At 48.6% G+C, this 18,701-nt stretch overlaps 2 long non-coding RNA genes across 11 annotated transcripts in view; one reads left to right on the forward strand and one right to left on the reverse strand.

The window, feature by feature from the left end:
- The first annotated feature begins 1,378 nt into the window (after positions 1-1,378).
- LOC126988138 (uncharacterized) lies at positions 1,379-5,617 on the forward strand. 6 transcript variants are annotated; one of them, XR_007741530.1, is made up of 3 exons: positions 1,379-2,415; positions 2,593-4,866; positions 5,010-5,617. It is a non-coding gene; the product is annotated as an uncharacterized LOC126988138 (long non-coding RNA). The 6 variants fall into 6 exon arrangements; XR_007741534.1 differs by having other exon boundaries at positions 2,593-4,785; positions 4,945-5,617; XR_007741533.1 differs by having other exon boundaries at positions 2,593-4,707; positions 4,867-5,617.
- A 10,459-nt stretch (positions 5,618-16,076) lies between these two features.
- Positions 16,077-18,701, reverse strand: part of LOC126988137 (uncharacterized) — an 11,574-nt gene continuing 8,949 nt past the window's right edge. For 2 of the 5 annotated variants that reach the window (XR_007741524.1, XR_007741522.1), the window contains exon 3: positions 16,321-16,610. This is a non-coding gene — a long non-coding RNA (uncharacterized LOC126988137). Of the gene's footprint in view, positions 16,299-16,320; positions 16,611-18,701 lie in introns of those variants that run through there. The other 3 variants (XR_007741525.1, XR_007741526.1, XR_007741523.1) reach the window with 3 other exon arrangements.

Here is an 18,701-nt window from a genome sequence, read left to right on the forward strand (position 1 = left end):
AAAAAGTGGAGGAGGAGGAGGATTAGTGTAGGGAAGAAGTGGAAGGAAGGGGAAGAAACGGAGGAGGAAGAGGAAGAAGAGAGAAGTGGGGTATAAATTAGGAGAAATGAGGAGAAGAAGAAGAAGAAGAAGAAGAAGGAGGAGGAGGAGAAGGAGACGTGACAAACAATTAAGTGCAAAGGTTTAGAGAGAGAGAGAGAGAGAGAGAGAGAGAGAGAGAGAGAGAGAGAGAGAGAGAGAATGTGTGTGTGTGCGTGTGTGACCGAGAAGCTTACACTGCATATATCAGAATTTCTCTCTCTCTCTCTCTCTCTCTCTCTCTCTCCTCCGTCATTGTTCCGGACAAAAGACATTACACACACACACACACGCACACACACACACGCACGCACGCACTTTATGGTGATTCTCTGGTCTCAAATTATGGTGTTTGTGTGTGTTTCAGAGAGAGAGAGAGAGAGAGAGAGAGAGAGAGAGAGAATTTGCGTGTAAGGTGCTGGGTTTAACAAGGTGCAGGTGTGAAGTGTGTGTGTGTGTGTGTGTGTGTGTGTGTGTGTGTGTGTGTGTGTGTGTGTGTGTGTGTGTGTTTAAGGCTAAGAGAATAAGGTCCTGGAGTGTATTGATTGGTTATGTACGTGTGTGTGTGTGTGTGTGTGTGTGTGTGTGTGTGTTCGTGCAATTATATATGTAGAAGGAATGAGGATGAGACATGATTCCTCTTCCTCCTCCTCCTCTTCCTTCTTCCTTCTTCCTCTCTTCGTCCCCTTCCTTCTCCTCCTCTTCCTCCTCTTATTTTCATTTCTTTCATCCTCCCTTTTTCTGCCTCCTCCTCCTCCTCCTCTTACTGAGACAATCGTATCAAAATGACTTGAAAATGACTATTGTTGGAGAAAATTACCCAAGCGACGAGAGAGAGAGAGAGAGAGAGAGAGAGAGAGAGAGAGAGAGAGAGAGAGAGAGAGAGAGAGAGAAGGATGTAAGTGAAGGAGTTTAGAAAGGACGGAAGAAGGGAAAGAAAAACAAGTGAGAGAGAGAGAGAGAGAGAGAGAGAGAGAGAGAGAGAGAGAGAGAGAGAGTATAATGCGTAGAAGTTTAGAAATGAATGAACAATAATTAGAGAGAGAGAGAGAGAGAGAGAGAGAGACCCTCTTCACACAAGGGGAGCCGCTTTCTTTCTTTTCTTGAGGTAAAGCTCCTCCTCCTCCTCTTCACTTTATACCTCACCTGACCCGAAGAAGATAACTGATGTTGATGGTGGTGGTGGTGATGGTGGTGGTGTTCTCTCTCTCTCTCAAAAATCTAATTTCATTTTTTTCTTAAATACTGAAACGAAAACAATGGAGAGAGAGAGAGAGAGAGAGAGAGAGAGAGAGAGAGAGAGAGAGAGAGAGAGAGAGAGAGAGAGAGAGAGAGAGAGCATTAGTATGTGCGTGCGTGCGTGTGTGCGTGCAGGCAAATTGCGACACCTACCAATGAGCAATGGTCGGCTGCTAGAGGAGGAGGAGGAAGAAGAAGAAGAAGAAGAAGAAGAAGAGGAGGAGGAGGAGGAGGAGGAGGAGGAGGAGGAGGAGGAGGAGGAAGAAAAAGAAGAGGGGGAGGAGGAAGAAGAAGAAGAAGAAGAGTAGGAGGAAGAAGAAAAAGAAGAGAAAGAAAAAAAGAGGAGGAGGAGGAGGAGGAAGAAGAAGAAGAATACAGGAAGAGGATGTTACGTATATGAGAAAGACTACAGGAAGAGAAGATTAGAAGGAGGAGGAGGAGGAGGAGGAGGAGAGGGAGGAAGAAGCAGGAAGAGGAAGAGGAGGAGACGAGACTAACAAATGATGATGAAGGAAAGATGAAATATGGAAGCAAGGGAGGAAGAGGAGGAGGAGGAGACGAAGAAGGAAGAAGGGCAAGGAGGAGGAAGGGTGGATTAACAAACCTTCTAGAAATATATAAATCAGATTAATGTTGATGATGGTGGAGTCTGCAAGAGGCCTATGGTAGATTTGTACAAGGCAGCTCCTGTGAATCTGACCCCACCTAACATCGCTATCCATGACTATCTATTTTTGAATGTGTCTATCGTATTGGCACTCGCTGCATGACTGATGGTGGTGGTGGTGGTAGTTGTGGTGGTGTTGTATGGTCGTTTTCAAGAGGTCAGTACCAACACCAGGAGACTCCCTTCCCTACGAACTGTCTACGATATATACCAATTTAAGAACATAAGAACGTTAGGAGTCTGCAAGAGGTCGGTTGGTCTGTACAAGGCAGCTCCTGTGAACCTAACCCCACCTAACATCACTCTCCATGAATTTGTATATTTTTTTTATGTGTCTATTGCATTGGCGCTCACTGCAGACTCCCTTCCCTACGAACTGTCTACGATATATACCAATTTAAGAACATAAGAACGTAAGGAGTCTGCAAGAGGTCGTTAGGTCTGTACAAGGCAGCTCCCGTGAACCTGACCCCACCTAACATCACTCCATGAATTTGTATATTTTTTTGTGTCTATTGCATTGGCGCTCACTGCAGACTCCCTTCCCTACGAACTGTCTACGATATATACCAATTTAAGAACATAAGATCGTAATGAGTCTACATGAGGTCGGTAGGTCTGTACAAGGCAGCTCCCGTGAACCTAACCCCACCTAACATCACTCTCCATGAATTTGTATATTTTTTTATGTGTCTATTGCATTGGCGCTCACTGCAGACTCCCTTCCCTACGAACTGTCTACGAGCCATCATATATATTCAAGAACATAAGATCGTAATGAGTCTACAAGAGGTCGTTAGGTCTGTACAAGGCAGGTACCGTGAACCTAACCCCACCTAACATCACTCTCCATGAATTTATATATTTTTTTATGTGACTATTGTATTGGCGCTCACAACATGACTACCCAGCCTGTTCTACTCATCTACCACTCTGTTAGTGAAACCGTTTTTGCCTATGTCCCTGTTTAATCTGAACTTATCTAGTTTAAACCCATTACTTCGTGTCCTACCCGGTTCTCTTACCAACAAAACTCTATGAATATCCCCCTTATTAAAGCCCTTCATCCATTTATAAACCTCGATCATGTCTCCACGCACCCTTCGCCTTTCTAGAGAATTCAAGTTTAACTGTTTGAGTCTTTCCTCGTATGGCAAGTTTCTCAACCCCTGAATCATCTTGGTCGTCGTCCTCTGCACCGATTCTAACATTTTGACATCCATTATATACTAAGGTGACCAGAACTGAACCGCATAGTCAAGATGAGGTCTAACCAATGCTAAATATAGTTTGAGGAAGACTTCGGCGCTTCTGTTGCTTATACGCTCCTTGAAATAAAACCCAGTACCCTGTCTGCTCGATTTCTAGCCTGACTTGGCCCTCAATATTGGTAGAGAATGCAAGTTTAACTGTTTGAGTCTTTCCTCGTATGGCAAGATATCCATTCTGTAGTAAGGTGACCAGAACTGAACCGCATAATCAAGATGAGGTCTAACTAACGCTAAATATAGTTTGAGGAAGACTTCTGTTGCTTACGCTCCTTGAAATAAATCCCAGTACCCTGTTTGCTCGATTTCTAGCTTGACTTCGCCCTCAATATAGGTAGGGTCTTAAAGCTGTCCGCGACGATCCTAGCAACATCCCAGACTCAAGCCAAAGATCAGTTGTCCACCTCCCTGCATTCCTCACGCCACCGAACTTGATATGACGCTCTCCTTGGCTCGCTGGCGTCACAGAATTACGAGAGAAAATCATGTTGGATGCGATGATAAGAGAGTGACTCGTAGACAGCTAACTTAGACTGCGAGAGGAGGAGGAGGAGGAGGAGGAGGAGGAGGAATAAGGAAGAGAAGGTTAGGAATTGGAGGAATAGAAAAGAACGATGAGGAGGAGGAGGAGAAGGAATACTGGAAGATGTTACGAATATAAGATTGAATACAGGAAGAGAAGGTCAAGAGGAGGAGGAGGAGGAATACTGGAAGATGTTACGAATATGAGAAGGGATACAGGAAGAAAAGGTCAGGAGGAGGAAGAGGAAGAGGACGAGGAGGAGGAGGAGAAATACAGGAAGAGAAGGTTAGGAGGAGGAGGAGTATTATGGGCACGTATCCTACCATCTCCTTGCTTCCTAAACCTCCGTGGCCTCCCCCTTACCGCACCCCTTGAGCCATTTACACACTCGATCCAAGGGTGCATCGCGGAGGCCCTGCTGTGGTTCCCTTATCGCCCCGTATCGCCGAAGAACAACTGGCTTATCGCTGGCCCGGGGCTGTCATGTGAACGCCTGACTCACCGACGTACTCTGGTTGTTATCTGTCAGGTATATGGTAGTGGTTGATTGCTGAGCTGAGTGTGTGTTGATGGGATTCTACTGTCTACTGGAGGAGGAGGAGGGGGAGGGGGAGGAGAGGATGGAGATGGAGGTGAAAGTGGAAACATGGGCGGTGGATACGGTTTTTGAGGGAGTTGATGGTTTTGGACTAAATACTTCAGCAGGGAGGTTGTTCCAGTGGCGGATGACTCGGTTGGAAAAGAAGCTCCTATCGATGTCTATAAAGAGGAGGAGAGGATGGAGATGGAGGTGAAAGTGGAAACATGGGCGGTGGATACGGTTTTTGAAGGAGTTGATGGTTTTGGACTTAATACTTCAGCAGGGAGGTTGTTCCAGTGGCGGATGACTCGGTTGGGATATAAAAAAAGGGGAGGAGAGGATGGAGATAGAGGTGAAAGTGGAAACATGAACGGTGGATGCGATTTTTGAATGAGTTGATGGTTCCTGCACTTAATACTTCAGCAGGGAGGTTGTTCCAGTGGCGGATGACTCGGTTGGAAAAGAAGCTCCTATCGATGTCTATAAAGAGGAGGAGAGGATGGAGATAGAGGTGGAAGGGGAAACATGGACGGTGGATGCGATTTTTGAAGGAGTTGATGGTTTCTGCACTTGCTACTTCAGCAGGGAGGTTGTTCCAGTGGCGGATGACTCGGTTGGGATATAAAAAAAGGGGAGGAGAGGATGGAGATAGAGGTGAAAGTGGAAACATGGGCGGTGGATACGGTTTTTGAAGGAGTTGATGGTTTTGGACTTAATACTTCAGCAGGGAGGTTGTTCCAGTGGCGGATGACTCGGTTGGAGAAGAAATTAAGAGGAGGAGGAAGAAGAAAAAGAGAGAAGAACGATATTGATTATGCATACAAGGAAAAATAACATATGGAAGACAGTTAGAGGAGGAGGAGGAGGAGGAGGATGGACGGGGCTAGGCATACAGAGAAGGGTTTAATAAGTGGTTAGGAAACGGTGGAAGTGAAGAAAGAGGAGGAGGAGAAGGAGTCTGACTTATCTTGGTGACCTAAAGACCGCTATGTCACCACCACCACCACCACCATAATCATCACCACCACCACCACCACCACCACTACCTCTAAATTGCCTAATGATAGAAGCCTGAGAAAGAGAGAGAGAGAGAGAGAGAGAGAGAGAGAGAGAGAGAGAGAGAGAGAGAGAGAGAGAGAGAGAGAGAGAGAGAGACAGACAGACAGACAGATACAAGATGAGGCGATAAGGAGAACTCGATAGTGAGAAGCCTCAGAGAGAGAGAGAGAGAGAGAGAGAGAGAGAGAGAGAGAGAGAGAGAGAGAGAGAGAGAGAGAAAGGTAAATCACGTGTTAGCTGTGAAGAGGGTGAGGTCAGGGTGGTGGTGGTGGTGGTGGTGGTGGTGATGATAGTAGTGGTGGTGGTGGTGATGATGGACTTGATGACGGTGGTGGTGGTGATGGTGGTAGTAGTGGTGGTGGTGGTGGTGGTGATGGTGGACTTGATGACGGTGGTGGTGGTGATGGTGGTAGTAGTGGTGGTGGTGGTGGTGGTGGTGGTGGTGGTGATGGTGATGGTGATAGTGGTGATGATGATGGTGGTGGTGGTGGTGATGATGGTGGTGGTAGTGGTGATGGTGGTAGTGGTGATGATGAGGGTGGTGGTGGTGGTGGTGGTGGTGGTGGTGATGGTGATGGTGGTAGTGGTGATGATGAGGGTGGTGGTGGTGGTGGTGGTGGTGGTGGTGGTGGTGATGGTGGTGGTGGTGGTGATGGTGGTGATGGTGATGGTGGTAGTGGTGATGATGAGGGTGGTGGTGGTGGTGGTGGTGGTGGTGGTGGTGATGATGAGGGTAGTGGTGAAGATGGTGGTGGTGGTGGTGGTGGTGATGGTTACATGACAGAATCGTGATACATCTAACCACCTCCAGCTGACGACCCTCCTCCTCCTCCTCCTCCTCCTCCTCCTCCTGCTGGCTTTCTCCCTCACACTCACTCATCCATCTCCAACTGTGGTGTTTTGGTACGTTGAGAGAGAGAGAGAGAGAGAGAGAGAGAGAGAGTCGTGTTTGACCGATTGTTAAGACTTATGGGATTTGTGGAGGATTGTAAAACGCGGCTATTTCGAGAGAGAGAGAGAGAGAGAGAGAGAGAGAGAGAGAGAGAGAGAGAGAGAGAGAGAGAGAGAGAGAGAGAGAGAGAGAGAGAGAGAGAGAGAGAGAGGTGGGGGATTAATGAGAGAAAAAGAGGGAAATTTGTGAAGGAAAAGAGAGAGAGAGAGAGAGAGAGAGAGAGAGAGAGAGAGAGAGAGAGAGAGAGAGAGAGATTTGAGTAAGCCAGGCAAACAAACAGCTGATAAACTAGCCAGCCAGAGAGTCAGCTGATAAACTAACTAACCAGCCAGACAGACAGACATGCAGCACGCTAGGCATTTTGTCACGCACCCGGTCAACCAGCGAGCGCTTCATTCAATCACGCCCGTATATAGCCAGCCGTCCCCTATGTTTGCAAGCCCCTCCCGCCTTCCACACATACAGACTTGCCGAGTAAAAGATCGCAAAATATTCTTACTAATACCTTATGTTCCACTCCCTTAAGTTTGCAAGCCCCTCCCCTCCCGCCTTCCACACATACAGACTTGCCGAGTAAAAGATCGCAAAATATTCTTACTAATACCTTATGTTTCACTCCCTTAAGTTTGCAAGCCCCTCCCCTCCCGCCTTCCACACATTCAGACTTGCCGAGTAAAAGATCGCAAAATATTCTTACTAATACCTTATGTTTGACTCCCTTAAGTTTGCAAGCCCCTCCCGCCTTCCACACATTCGGACTTGCCGAGTAAAAGATCGCAAAATATTCTTACTAATACATTATGTTCCACTACCTTCAGTTTACAAGCCCCTCCCCTCCCGCCTTCCACACATTCAGACTTACCGAGTAATAGATCGCAAAATATTCTTACTAATACCTTATGTTTCACTACCTTAAGTTTACAAGCCCCTCCCCTCCCGCCTTCCACACATACAGACTTGCCGAGTAATAGATCGCAAAATATTCTTACTAATACACTATGTTTGACTCCCTTAAGTTTGCAAGCCCCTCCCGCCTTCCACACATTCGGACTTGCCGAGTAAAAGATCGCAAAATATTCTTACTAATACCTTATGTTTCACTCCGTTAAGTTTGCAAGCCCCTCCCCTCCCGCCTTCCACACATTCAGACTTGCCGAGTAAAAGATCGCAAAATATTCTTACTAATACCTTATGTTTCACTCCCTTAAGTTTGCAAGCCCCTCCCCTCCCGCCTTCCACACATTCAGACTTGCCGAGTAAAAGATCGCAAAATATTCTTACTAATACGCTTTGTTTGTCGACGCGATTAATTCATTCACTTAAATTTACAAGGCCCTTCCTAGCCAGTCAGCCAGCCAAGTGTTCATCCATTCATCCAGCCAGCCAGCCAGTCAGTTACATATACCTCATCTTGCCAAGTAGCCAGCCAGCCACCTCACACACACACACACACACACACACAGGAAGTCAGTCAAAGGAATGTGTGGATTTCAGTTCTTATTATTATTCGTCATATCCTAACACACACACACACACACACACACACACACACACACACACACACACACACACACACACACACGTCCAAGGTCTTGTTGCTGTTCTCTTTGTTAAGAAATCCAAGAAGTGTGGAATAAAAGCTAATGAGAGAGAGAGAGAGAGAGAGAGAGAGAGAGAGAGAGAGAGAGAGAGAGAGAGAGAGAGAGAGAGAGAGAGAGAGAGAGAGAAATGAAAAAGGCAGATTATATTGGTGTGTGTGTGTGTGTGTGTGTGTGTGTGTGTGTGTGTGTGTTTAAGTGCGGTATAACTGGTGGTGATGGTGTACCCGGAAGTGGAGGTGGTGGTGGTGATGAAGGCTGAGAGAGAGAGAGAGAGAGAGAGAGAGAGAGAGAGAGAGAGAGAGAGAGAGAGAGAGAGAGAGAGAGAAAGGTATATCAAGGGAGAGAAAACGTTGCTTCCTCCCAGAAAATGTTGTCTAGCAGGTTTTGAGAGAGAGAGAGAGAGAGAGAGAGAGAGAGAGAGAGAGAGAGAGAGAGAGAGAGAGAGAGCGGAGGGGGGTTCGAACACGTGGCCAGGCGGAGAGTGTGGGAGTCGGCGAGGCTGGTCAGAATTAGGAAGTGTGTGTGAGGGCGTGAGGCAGGGTACAGGACGAGGGTGAGGCGGGGCAGGTTAGGTAGGGTACAGGACGGGCGTGAGGTAGGTTAAGCAGGGTACAGGATGGGCGTGAGGCAGGTTATGAGTGGCAAGGCAGGACGCGTTGTACAGCCTGCCTGGCGTGGTGAGGTGAGGCAGGCTGACTGGGCGTGGGCGGTGAGCGAGGCAGGCCCGGCTGAGGTGGGCGGGGCAGCCTTGAGGTGTTGTGTAATGCTCCTCGTGGCCTGCCTTACCGCCTTCCCAACCTGCCTGCCTGCCTCGGGAAAGTGCTCAGCGGGGAGGTCGGGGAGGCGAGCGAAGGACAGATTCCCCCCTTGATATATTCTCCTTCAGACATATTCCCCTCCTCTATACAAGTCTGGGGTCGAGCGAAGGACAGATTCCCCCCTTGACATATTCTCCTTCAGACATATTCCCCTCCTCTATACAAGTCTGGGGTCGAGCGAAGGACATATTCCCCCCTTGACATATTCCCCTTCAGACATATTCCCCTCCTCTATACAAGTCTGGGGTCGAGCGAAGGACAGATTCCCCCCTTGACATATTCTCCTTCAGACATATTCCCCTCCTCTATACAAGTCTGGGGTCGAGCGAAGGACATATTCCCCTCTTGACATATTCCCCTTCAGACATATTCCCCTCCTCTATACAAGTCTGGGGTCGAGCGAAGGACAGATTTCCTGCTTGACATATTCTCCTTCAGACATATTCCCCTCCTCTTTACAAGTCTGGGGTCGAGCGAAGGACAGATTTCCTGCTTGACATATTCCCCTTCAGACATATTCCCCTCCTCTATACAAGTCTGGGGTCGAGCGAAGGACAGATTTCCTGCTTGACATATTCCCCTTCAGACATATTCCCCTCCTCTATACAAGTCTGGGGTCGAGCGAAGGACAGATTTCCTGCTTGACATATTCCCCTTCAGACATATTCCCCTCCTCTATACAAGTCTGGGGTCGAGCGAAGGACAGATTTCTTGACATATTCTTCAGACATATTCCTCCTCTACAAGTCTGGGGTCGAGCGAAGGACAGATTTCCCCCTTGACATATTCTCCTTCAGACATATTCCCCTCCTCTATACAAGTCTGGGGTCGAGCGAAGGACAGATTTCCTGCTTGACATATTCCCCTTCAGACATATTCCCCTCCTCTATACAAGTCTGGGGTCGAGCGAAGGACAGATTTCCTGCTTGACATATTCCCCTTCAGACATATTCCCCTCCTCTATACAAGTCTGGGGTCGAGCGAAGGACAGATTCCCCCCTTGACATATTCCCCTTCAGACATATTCCCCTCCTCTATACAAGTCGGGGGTCGAAGGACAGATTCCCCTTGATATATTCTCCTTCAGACATATTCCCCTCCTCTATACAAGTCTGGGGTCGAGCGAAGGACAGATTTCCCCCTTGACATATTCTCCTTCAGACATATTCCCCTCCTCTATACAAGTCTGGGGTCGAGCGAAGGACAGATTTCCTGCTTGACATATTCTCCTTCAGACATATTCCCCTCCTCTATACAAGTCTGGGGTCGAGCGAAGGACAGATTCCCCCCTTGATATATTCCCCTTCAGACATATTCCCCTCCTCTATACAAGTCTGGGGTCGAGCGAAGGACAGATTTCCCCCTTGACATATTCCCCTTCAGACATATTCCCCTCCTCTATACAAGTCTGGGGTCGAGCGAAGGACAGATTTCCCCCTTGACATATTCCCCTTCAGACATATTCCCCTCCTCTATACAAGTCTGGGGTCGAGCGAAGGACAGATTTCCTGCTTGACATATTCCCCTTCAGACATATTCCCCTCCTCTATACAAGTCTGGGGTCGAGCGTAGGACAGATTTCCTGCTTGACATATTCACCTTCAGACATATTCCCCTCCTCTATACAAGTCTGGGGTCGAGCGTAGGACAGATTTCCTGCTTGACATATTCTCCTTCAGACATATTCCCCTCCTCTATACAAGTCTGGGGTCGAGCGTAGGACAGATTTCCTGCTTGACATATTCTCCTTCAGACATATTCCCCTCCTCTATACAAGTCTGGGGTCGAGCGAGACAGATTTCCTGCTTGACATATTCTCCTTCAGACATATTCTCCTCTATACAAGTCTGGGGTCGAGCGTAGGACAGATTTCCTGCTTGACATATTCTCCTTCAGACATATTCCCCTCCTCTATACAAGTCTGGGGTCGAGCGAAGGACAGATTTCCCCCTTGACATATTCTCCTTCAGACATATTCCCCTCCTCTATACAAGTCTGGGGTCGAGCGAAGGACAGATTCCCCCCTTGACATATTCTCCTTCAGACATATTCCCCTCCTCTATACAAGTCTGGGGTCGAGCGAAAGACATATTCCCCCCTTGATATATTCTCCTTCAGACATATTCCCCTCCTCTATACAAGTCTGGGGTCGAGCGAAGGACAGATTTCCCCCTTAACATATTCCCCTTCAGACATATTCCCCTCCTCTATACAAGTCTGGGGTCAAGCGAAGGACAGATTTCCCCCTTGACATATTCCCCTTCAGACATATTCCCCTTTTCTATACAAGTCTGGGGTCGAGCGAAGGACAGATTTCCTGCTTGACATATTCCCCTTCAGACATATTCCCCTCCTCTATACAAGTCTGGGGTCGAGCGTAGGACAGATTTCGCCCTTGACATATTCCCCTTCAGACATATTCCCCTCCTCTATACAAGTCTGGGGTCGAGCGAAGGACAGACTTTCCCCCTTGACATATTCTCCTTCAGACATATTCCCCTCCTCTATACAAGTCTGGGGTCGAGCGTAGGACAGATTTCGCCCTTGACATATTCCCCTTCAGACATATTCCCCTCCTCTATACAAGTCTGGGGTCGAGCGAAGGACATATTCCCCCCTTGACATATTCCCCTTCAGACATATTCCCCTCCTCTATACAAGTCTGGGGTCGAGCGTAGGACAGATTTCCTGCTTGAAATATACCCCTTCAGACATATTCCCTCCTCTATACAAGTCTGGGGTCGAGCGAAGGACATATTCCCCCGCTTGACATATTCCCCTTCAGACATATTCCCCTCCTCTATACAAGTCTGGGGTCGAGCGAAGGACAGATTTCCTGCTTGACATATTCCCCTTCAGACATATTCCCCTCCTCTATACAAGTCTGGGGTCGAGCGAAGGACAGATTTCCCCCTTGACATATTCTCCTTCAGACATATTCCCCTCCTCTATACAAGTCTGGGGTCGAGCGAAGGACAGATTTCCCCCTTGACATATTCCCCTTCAGACATATTCCCCTCCTCTATACAAGTCTGGGGTCGAGCGAAGGACAGATTTCTGCTTGACATATTCCCTTCAGACATATTCCCCTCCTCTATACAAGTCTGGGGTCGAAGGACAGATTTCCTGCTTGACATATTCCACTTCAGACATATTCCCCTCCTCTATACAAGTCTGGGGTCGAGCGAAGGACAGATTTCCCCCTTGACATATTCCCCTTCAGACATATTCCCCTCCTCTATACAAGTCTGGGGTCGAGCGAAGGACAGATTTCCTGCTTGACATATTCCCCTTCAGACATATTCCCCTCCTCTATACAAGTCTGGGGTCGAGCGAAGGACAGATTTCCCCCTTGACATATTCCCCTTCAGACATATTCCCCTCCTCTATACAAGTCTGGGGTCGAGCGAAGGACAGATTTCCCCCTTGACATATTCCCCTTCAGACATATTCCCCTCCTCTATACAAGTCTGGGGTCGAGCGAAGGACAGATTTCCTGCTTGACATATTCCCCTTCAGACATATTCCCCTCCTCTATACAAGTCTGGGGTCGAGCGAAGGACAGATTTCCCCCTTGACATATTCCCCTGTATACAAGTTACTCTGCCCCGCCACATGGTCCCAATCTCACAACGGGTATGTCCCTTCATCTTCACCAATAAAACACAAACTAAACAAGCTACAAACACCAAAATCCATTCAAAACAAGCCAAAACCCTAATGCACCGCCCCACCAAACGGCAGCCGCTCAACCCAAACGAAGGACTGGTAAAACGCAAAAATAAAACAAGGCCAAAAATTTACACCGCTGTACAAAGCAACTCCTCAAAAGAAATTACCCGAAGTGGCTCCAACTAAAACTAACCTAACCTAACCTGACCTAACCTAACCTGACCTGACCTAACCTAACCTAACCTAACCTGACCTAACCTAACCTAACCTAACCTGACCTAACCTAACCTGACCTGACCTGACCTAACCTAACCTAACCTGACCTAACCTAACCTAACCTAACCTAACCTAACCTAACCTTTTCAAGAGTGGCGCCACATACCCGCAGAGAGAAGGGAAATCCCCCCTCCCCCCCTCTCCCCGGTGCTAGATGGGGCAGTCTTCACGCGGGGCAGTCTTCACGCGGGGCAGCTTTCGCGCGGGGCAGTCTTCACGCGGGGCAGCTTTCGCGCGGGGCAGCCTTCACGCGCGGGGCAGCCTTCACGCGCGGGACAGTCTTCACGCGGGGCAGCTTTCGCGCGGGGCAGCCTTCACGCGCGGGGCAGCCTTCCTACATTCATTTCGTGGCGGGGCAGAGTCAGGAAGCGAGGCACTGTCCCAAGGCACCAGCTGTTCACGCCGCCACCAGCTGGGACCCCCCCCCCTCCCTCTCCCTTCCTGCCCCTCTCCTTCCTTCTTCCTCCTCCGATGTCTTCCTCCATTTCTTCCTGCCCTCCTTCTTCCCCCTCCCTCCCTTCCTGCCTCTCTCCTTCCTTCTTCCTCCTCCGATGTCTTCCGCCATTTCTTCCTGCCCTTGCCTTCCCTCCTTCCCTCCCTTCCCTCCTTCCCCCTCCCTCTTTCCTTCCCCCTCCCTTCTTCCCTTCATGTCCCCTTCCTTCCTTTCCCTTCTTCCCTCCCCTTTCTCTACGTTACCTTGTTCCCTCCCTCCTTCCTTCCTTCCTTCCTTGCTTTCCTCCTCTCTCTCTCTCTCTCTCCTCCCCTCCTTCCCTCCCTCCCCCCCCGCCCCTTCAGCAGGTGTAGAAAGCGAGCGTTTTTACCGTTGAGCCGGGGTGGTGTGTGTGTGGGGGAGGGGGGGGAGCAGCGTCCTCCTGCCCCCTCCCCCTGCCTCCATATTGACCCCCGTCCCTGCCTCCCTCCCCCGCCTCAGTGCCTTGCCTTCCCTTACCTCCCTGCCTCCCTGCCTCGTCCCCTTGTAGAAAGTGACGGGTCTTGCCGGAGTGTCGGGGAGCAAAGGTCGGTACTCTGAGACGCTTCCAGCTCCCGCGTCAGCAAATTCCAAAGGCCGGGAAGGAGATCAGTCGGGTCCTCATGGGTGTTTCTGAGGCTCATGGTACAGGAGAAGGGTCAGACTACCACCAGGGTCATGAAACTACTCCTAGAAATGCCTCCCCCAACTCCTACGAAAGCCTTGTCAGATATGTGTTTCTTAGGTTCATGGTACAGCAGAAGGGTCAGACTACCACCAGGGTCATGAAACTACTCATAGAAATGCCTCCCACAACTCCTACGAAAGCCTTGTCAGATATGTGTTTCTTAGGTTCATGGTACAGCAGAAGGGTCAGACTACCACCACCAGGGTCACGAATCCTTGAAATGCCTCCCACAACTCCTTCGAAAGCCTTTAAATGTGTGTTTCTTAGGTTCATGGTACAGCAGAAGGGTCAGACTACCACCAGGGTCATGAAACTACTACTGGAAATGCCCTCCCACAACTACGAAAGCCTTGTTAAATGTGTGTTTCTTAGGTTCATGGTACAGCAGAAGGGTCAGACTACCACCAGGGTCATGAAACTACTCCTAGAAATGCCTCCCCCAACTCCTACGAAAGCCTTTAAATGTGTGTTTCTTAGGTTCATGGTACAGCAGAAGGGTCAGACTACCACCAGGGTCATGAAACTACTAGAAATGCCTCCCACAACTCCTACGAAAGCCTTTAAATGTGTGTTTCTTAGGTTCATGGTACAGCAGAAGGGTCAGACTACCACCAGGGTTATGAAACTACTACTGGAAATGCCCTTCCACAACTACGAAAGCCTTGTTAAATGTGTGTTTCTTAGGTTCATGGTACAGAAGAAGGGTCAGACTACCACCAGGGTCATGAAACTACTACTGGAAATCCCTCCCCCAACTCCTACGAAAGCCTTGTCAGATATGTGTTTCTTAGGTTCATGGTACAGCAGAAGGGTCAGACTACCACCAGGGTCATGAAACTACTCCTAGAAATGCCTCCCCCAACTCCTACGAAAGCCTTGTCAGATATGTGTTTCTTAGGTTCATGGTACAGCAGAAGGGTCAGACTACCACCAGGGTCACGAAACTACTCCTGGATATGCCTCCCTACAGCTCCTACGAAAGCCTTGGCAAATATGTGTGTGTATTTGGGCATTTTGAGCATTTCCAGGTGTAGTTTTTTGACCCTGGTGGTAGTTTGACCCTTCTGTGCCATGAACCTAAGAAACACACATATGACAAGGCTTTCGTGGGAGTTTTGGGCATTTCCATGGGTAGTTTTTTGACCCTGGTGGTAGTTTGACCCTTCTTCTGTGCCATGAACCTAAGAAACACACATATGACAAGGCTTTCGTGAGGGTTTTGAGGATTTCCAGAGGTGGTTTTATGACCCTGGTGGTAGTTTGACCCTTCTTCTGTGCCATGAACCTAAGAAACACACATATGACAAGGCTTTCGTGGGAGTTTTGAGCATTTCCAAGGGTAGGTTTTTGACCCTGGTGATAGTTTGACCCTTCTTCTGTGCCATGAACCTAAGAAACACACATATGACAAGGCTTTCGTGGGGGTTTTGAGGATTTCCAGAGGTGGTTTTATGACCCTGGTGGTAGTTTGACCCTTCTTCTGTGCCATGAACCTAAGAAACACACATATGACAAGGCTTTCGTGAGGGTTTTGAGGATTTCCAGAGGTGGTTTTATGACCCTGGTGGTAGTTTGACCCTTCTTCTGTGCCATGAACCTAAGAAACACACATATGACAAGGCTTTCGTGAGGGTTTTGAGGATTTCCAGAGGTGGTTTTATGACCCTGCTGGTAGTTTGACCTTCTCCCGTACCGTGAACCTAGAAAAGCACCCGAGAGAACCCGATTTATCTCCTTGGCCTTTGTGAATAGGTGATGCATGCTAGGGATGGAAGCGTCTGACCGTACCTGAGCCTCGCGTGCCGGCCGCTGCTTTCACCGCGGCGGCCGGGGTGAGGTGTTGAGCGGCCCCGGCAGAGAACGAGACAGTGATGAGTAACACCATGAGGCTCGCAAATCCCAGACAGACGGTCACAGGAAGGCCCGGGAACACAGCATGACAGCCGTTCAGTCGGGCGTCATAGGGCCGTATTAGGCATTGGTTTAGTAATAGGGTGGTGGGGGAATGGAATAGACTCAGCAATCACATAGTTAGTGCAGGGACGATAGCTTGTTTTAAGAGTAGACTGGATAGCTACATGGACGAGGATGACGGGTGGTAGTGGGGGGGATCTGGAGCTGCCTTGTGTATGCCAGTCGGCCTCTTGCAGTCTCCCTATGTTCTTATGTTCTTATGTTTCGTTGCCCAAGAACACAAATTTGACCAGACTTTCGTAGGAGTTGTGGGAGGCATTTCCAGGAGTAGTTTTATGACCCTGGTGGTAGTTTGACCCTTCGTCTGTACCATGAGCCTAAAGAAACACCTATTTGACAAGGCTTTCATATGAGTTGAGGACATTTCCAGGAGTAGTTTTATGACCCTGGTGGCAGTTTGACCCTTCTTCTGTACCATGAACCTAAAGAAACACCTATTTGATAAGGCTTTCATATGAGTTGACATTTCCAGGAGTAGTTTCATGACCCTGGTGGTAGTTTGACCCTTCGTCTGTACCATGAGCCTAAAGAAACACCTATTTGACAAGGCTTTCATATGAGTTGAGGACATTTCCAGGAGTAGTTTTATGACCCTGGTGGTAGTTTGACCCTTCGTCTGTACCATGAGCCTAAAGAAACACCTATTTGACAAGGCTTTCATATGAGTTGAGGACATTTCCAGGAGTAGTTTTATGACCCTGGTGGTAGTTTGACCCTTCGTCTGTACCATGAGCCTAAAGAAACACCTATTTGACAAGGCTTTCATATGAGTTGAGGACATTTCCAGGAGTAGTTTTATGACCCTGGTGGTAGTTTGACCCTTCGTCTGTACCATGAACCTGAAGAAACACTCATTGGAACCCGACAGACCCCCTCTTTGACCGTTAGAAAGAGTTGATGTGACAAGCAAGTATCATAATAACTGTCATAGCCTCAGGTCCATTTGCTAAACGTCTCTGGCTGCCATTACGACTATTTCCCAAAGCCACAGAGAAGATTAACAGGGTTTTCTTGAAGGGTGATTTTCCCGCTCAAGGTGTCTAAGTCGTGTAAAACCATCACCAGCATCACCACTCCTTCAAGCTCCCGAAATTGACCCTCTTTCGGCCACCTCTTTGGGTTTTTTTAGGAGCAGCGAGTAGCGGGCTTTTTTTATTGTTATTATTATTGTTTCCTTTTGTGTGTGTGTGTGCCTTCGAGCTGTCTCCTTTGTTATAAAAAAAATAATAAATAAATAAACAGTCCATGAGATTCCCAGCAACCAACCACGACGAGACTTTTCAAACAGGCGAACTGAGGCGCCGAGACGTGGAGGAGGATATGGAGATGGAGGAAGAGGTGGACATGGAGGATAAGGAAGTGGAGGAGGATTAAGAATACGGACTCAAATTTGTCTTAGTGAAGGAGGATATGGAGATGGAGGAGGTGGAAGTGGACATGGAGGATAAGGAAGTGGAGGAGGGTTAAGAATACGGACTCAAATTTGTCTTAGTGAAGGAGGATATGGAAGTGGACATGGAGGATAAGGAAGTGGAGGAGGGTTAAGAATACGGACTAAAATTTGTCTTAGTGAAGGAGGATATGGAGATGGAGGAGGTGGAAGTGGACATGGAGGATAAGGAAGTGGAGGAGGGTTAAGACTAGGGACTCAAATATGTCTTGTTGAGCCGTTACGGAGACAGCCTCGTCACCCCGCCGCTTAGCTGACTCATGGCCGCTGACGTCACCCCAGAGCCGCCCATATTGGAGCACAGCTGCTGCACCCCGCCCCCACCTTGCACCCCTGCCACTAATCCTACACCCCCGCCCATACCCACGCCCCCCCAGCACGCCCTTGTACCCCACGCCCTCACACCCCTCGTACCCTCGCCCTGCACAGCTGTCCCCTGCCTCCCCTGTTTGGTGGCGTACCCTGCTGTCGAGAGAGAGAGAGAGAGAGAGAGAGAGAGAGAGAGAGAGAGAGAGAGAGAGAGAGATGCAAGTGAAGGAGTTTAGAGAGAACGGAAGGAGGGAAGGAAAAACAAGAAGAGAGAGAGAGAGAGAGAGAGAGAGAGAGAGAGAGAGAGAGAGAGAGAGAGAGAGAGAATGAGGGAGGGGGGAGGATGTAAGTGAAGGAGTTTAGAGAGGACGGAAGGAGGGAAGGAAAACAAGTAGAGATAGAGTGAGAGAGAGAGAGAGAGAGAGAGAGAGAGAGAGAGAGAGAGAGAGAGAGAGAGAGAGATGTAAGTAGGGAGTGTAGAAAGGACGGAAGGAGGGAAGGAAAAACAATGAGAGAGAGAGAGAGAGAGAGAGAGAGAGAGAGAGAGAGAGAGAGAGAGAGCCTAGTCAAGTCACATTCACTCTAATAAGGCCTAGTCCTTGGCCAACTCCTTCTCCTCCTCCTTCTCCTCCTCCTCCTCCTCCTCCTCCTCCTCCTCCTCCTCCTCCTCCTCATACAGTTACTTCTCCTTTTTCCTTCCACATTCTTTTTTCCCTTCCTTGTGTTTCTCTCTCTCTCTCTCTCTCTTTTCCTTTCACTTTCTTTGTTCTCCAGTTCTCCCTCTCACCAACCTTCACATATTCTGCTTTCCCTTTCTCTGTTCCTCCTCCTCCTCCTCTTCTTCCTCCTCCTCTAAGCTTGACATCAGTGGCAGGCAAGATCTTTGGGTTAATGATAAGAGAAGTTTGTCAGTGTTTTAGGGTCGAATTTTAAGACATTTCACCGCCCAAGAACACATATTTGACAAGGCTTTCGTAGGAGTTGTGGGTATTTACAGTAGTTTTATGACCCTGGTGGTAGTTTGACCTTCTGTGCCGTGAACCTGAAGAAAACACTCATTAGAACCCGACTGACCCCC

This window comes from Eriocheir sinensis, chromosome 68 (genome assembly GCF_024679095.1).
Source record: "Eriocheir sinensis breed Jianghai 21 chromosome 68, ASM2467909v1, whole genome shotgun sequence".
Classification (NCBI taxonomy): Eukaryota; Metazoa; Arthropoda; class Malacostraca; order Decapoda; family Varunidae; genus Eriocheir; species Eriocheir sinensis.